Source organism: Adiantum capillus-veneris, chromosome 11 (genome assembly GCF_014529385.1).
Source record: "Adiantum capillus-veneris isolate H3 chromosome 11, ASM1452938v2, whole genome shotgun sequence".
NCBI lineage: Eukaryota > Viridiplantae > Streptophyta > Polypodiopsida > Polypodiales > Pteridaceae > Adiantum > Adiantum capillus-veneris.
The window spans coordinates 82,895,120-82,898,937 of NC_140941.1; the positions used below are offsets into that span (position 1 = coordinate 82,895,120).

The 3,818-nt window shown below is 42.6% G+C and overlaps 1 long non-coding RNA gene across 1 annotated transcript; it reads right to left on the bottom strand.

Annotated features, from left to right (window-relative positions):
• Nucleotides 1-1,885: 1,885 nt before the first annotated feature.
• Nucleotides 1,886-3,041, bottom strand: LOC147447553 (uncharacterized). Its single transcript, XR_015189627.1, has 2 exons — nucleotides 2,442-3,041; nucleotides 1,886-2,367 (listed from the first exon to the last, which is right to left on the bottom strand). It is a non-coding gene; the product is annotated as an uncharacterized LOC147447553 (long non-coding RNA).
• Between the last annotated feature and the right edge of the window lie 777 nt (nucleotides 3,042-3,818).

Here is a 3,818-nt window from a genome sequence, read left to right on the forward strand (position 1 = left end):
CAAGGTCTAGACCCTCGTTTGCTCGTTCGCTCAGCTCTTGTCCCTTCTCGCCTCCATCTCCATCGCTCACTTCCCGCCTTGTCCTGCTCACACCCACCCATGTTACTCAACTCCCCTTGGTCTGCGTTCATCTACATCCATCTCCATCCCTCATTGGCCACCTCTCCTTGGACGCACAGGACATGAAGCATAGTAGCAGGACATGAAGCGCATAAGACAGAGAGCGAGGCAGACCCTGCATGCGAACAGAGAGAGAGAGAAGAAGAAGAAAGACAAGAAGAGAGAGAGCCCTTCCACATGCCATAACACTCTTTTCTCTCCACAACGCTCCCACAAGCATCTTCTTAGATTCCCATAAAAAGAAATGGAAAAAAGATTAGAGGGACATACTGACATCAATCTCATTCTCCAAACCTTGCCACACCTATCTTAGTGTAACATTATCTCAAATGGGACAACAAGGTCAAAAAGTTAGAGTGGCTTAATGATTAAATGGTGTAATTAGAGCGTGTGTGGCTCCTACTTAGTGCCTTTCTTTTAACACTCAATCAACTAGAAGTTTTTCTTTTTGCCATCATTGACTGCCAGCTGCCAGTTGGCTCTTACTCAACAAGAATAATCAAAACATGCAATATTTATTAAGAAGAATTTGAGAGTCCTCGAAGCTCTTAGGTGGGTGTCACACTGATGTGGGCACAAGGCAACTATGTTGAGAAGATGGGCATCCATTCCTGCCCAAAGACAATTTTTGGGCTTCATGAATTGTGATTTCACTACATTCTCTGGGTGTGACCAACTTCAAAACGCAGGTTGTGCAGTAGCGGTCCAACAAACGCTTTTGGTCTTAAAAAGGCTTGCCAAAAACATTTCAGAGAAGATAAGGGCACACTAGGAACTCTTTCAATTTTCACGTCAAATTTTGAAGCATTTGCAAGTATTTACATTAAAATTTGATCTCTTTTTTTCAGTTATCTTCTAGGAAAGATCTGAATCTAGCCAAGATCTTGTAACTTTAGCAAATTAAAAATACAATGAATCTCTATTTTTGGTGAACACTTGTCTTGCATGCTACAGCTTAGCACAAAGTATAAACTCACTACCATGTGGTCAATGCTTGCCACATGTTGAAGTGAGTGGCCAAGGTTGAGAACATATAACAATGTGACAACTCCTTGGATGGCCATCCAACAAACTCAATCAGGGGGTCCATCCAAGTGTCTTAGTATTGTTGGACTAGGAGAGATTCACACATGCACAACAAGTATTAGACAAATTTCCACTCTAATCCTCACATTATAATGATCTACTACAAGGAAGGGACCACATAGGTGGAGACCGACACTCCATTGCTCCAACCTGCACCTATCTAAGCATGTGGTCCCTCTCGAGGAGTAGATCATAGTGCTCAGCTCTGTTAAGGTGCACTATGTAATCATGTTAATGTATAACGTGAGTTCGACAGAAGAGATTTTAAAATGCAAAAAATTTAAACAATTTAACAAAGATACATTAAAATAAGAGATTTTATATTCAATTTTGAGAAAAAAATTTAAAATAAGAGATCATTTTATTCATTCTCACAAATTAAACTTGAGAAGTTTTTTTAATACCCTACAAACACACGTTATATAGAAGGTATTGAACGATGAATCCGTGGAGGTTCACCTAGAGAAAGAAGCTCCTTTACCACTTGGAAAAATGTCAAACTCTTTGTGATGTAATATATGGCCCTCACTTTGCATGTAGCAATTAATTAATAAACTTGCGAAGAGCAAGTGCATGGGTGCACCAAGGGCGTGGGTCAGCGGCCAACAGAGCATGGCTCACCACCACCTTTGCGTGAGAGGGATGAGCCTATATAAAGCCCACAAATGGAAAGACAGTATTCAGGCGTCGTGCAAAAGCGTAAGGGAATTAGAAGAGCGGTAGCAGTCGCGCAAAAGCGTAAGGGAATTAGAAGAGCTGTAGTAGTCGCCCAAAAAAAACAATCATGAAGAGCTGTGTAGGTATGATGGCGTGGTTGGTGGTAGCCACCTGCGTGGTGGGCCTTGCCACTTTCGACATCCAGGCAAGCGAGGCCCAAGGGACCACCCCCTCCAGTACCTGCAGTGTTGGCATCATGGGGCAATTGAGCTCATGCGCCCCCTATGTCCTTGCTTCCGCCAATGCCCCCTCCCAGCCCTCCACTGCCTGTTGTACCTCCTTGCAAAATGTGGATATCAGCTGCATGTGCCAAGTCCTCAATGGGCCCTCCATCCCTAACCTAGACCGCAACAGGGCACTCTCGCTCCCCCAAGCCTGCAACCTCGCCACCACTGCGACTTGCAACTAGCATGGTAAGCACAAGAAGTTTTGGGCACCGCATACCTAGCTAGGTACGATTGAAGGCAGGGGACCGCCGGCCCGGTGGGGGGGCAGCGGTCCACTGCTCCCAATCGTACCTAGCTGAGCCTTTCGAGCAAAAGCTCAGGATGTTATTTCATTGTATGTCAAACACTGGAAAAGACTCTGTTTTCCTACATGAGAAAATTTCTAAATCTTCTTGTGAAGTGTGTGTGTGTGTGTGTGTGTGTGTGTGTGAGAGAGAGAGAGAGAGATGAGAGAGAGGAGGAGGAGGAGGGGGAGGAAAAGTAGGAGAGAGATTTTCACGTTATAGGAAAAATCCCAAGAGACCTCAAAGATCTATCCGACAAGTCTTGAGGTCTTTGATGAGTCTTGAACTCAAGACCTGATAACTCTCTCTCTCTCTCTCTCACACACACAAGAAGATTTAGAAATTTTCTCATGTGGGAAAACATAGTCTTTTTGAGTGTTTTTTATACAATGCATAACATCATGAGCTTATGCTCGAGAGGCACCGCATACCTAGCCCCTCCCTCTCTCTCTCTCTCTCTCTCTCTCTCTCTCTCTTGTTAATCAATGGCTCCTGATGCTTGAGGACTGTGTGTGTGTGTGTGTGTGTGTGTGTGAGAGAGAGAGAGAGAGAGAGAGAGAGAGAGAGTTTAAATGTGTTTTGGAGTCCGCATACTTACTTTCCATTGCCTTCGCTGTCTTTGTAGGCTGAGAGCATTGGAGCCAACCTTAAAAGATGCAACTTCCCAAATATATAAAAAAGTCTGATACAATAACAATAATCAACAAGTTTGATAATAAACCGGTGGCTGCCAGCCCATGGAACTCGTAGTCATTCTCTTTGAACACCTAGGCCTTCATGGCTGAATCTTTTGTATGTATAATTGATTCCTATAATATGACTCTCTCTTTTGGAGTGAATGTTGGAAAACAAAAAAATTGTCTCGTATGTGAATTCATCACCCTTTTTCTTTTTCATTTTCAAAACGCGCAACGACGAGGAAAATAATATTATATTTTTTTGCAAAATTCACAATGGTAAGTGAATTATATTAACAACCACAAAAATTTACATTTTTCGTGCTCATGCCGAGCCATGACAACTCTTTAACGTCTATGATACATCGACTAATAGGGAGGCCACCCCGTTACTAGCATAGGGTTCTTATCTATGACCCGGGGAATTCACTCTATATACAAAACGGGATGTCACGTCCTACGAGTGAACAACTTTGATAAAACCCCTATATATGACTTGTATTAGAGAATCTGACCCCCCTTTCTACATTTATACAACATTCAATGAAGAAAATATCATACCCCTATTTTACATATAAAATTTAAGTCTCACATGATATAACTGTTGAAAACTACTCAAAGAGTGTCTAACATACTGACTGGGAACGTACTAAGGAACCACTGCTATTGAGAACTAGATGTATCCTCAATGTGTCTTAGTTTGACTT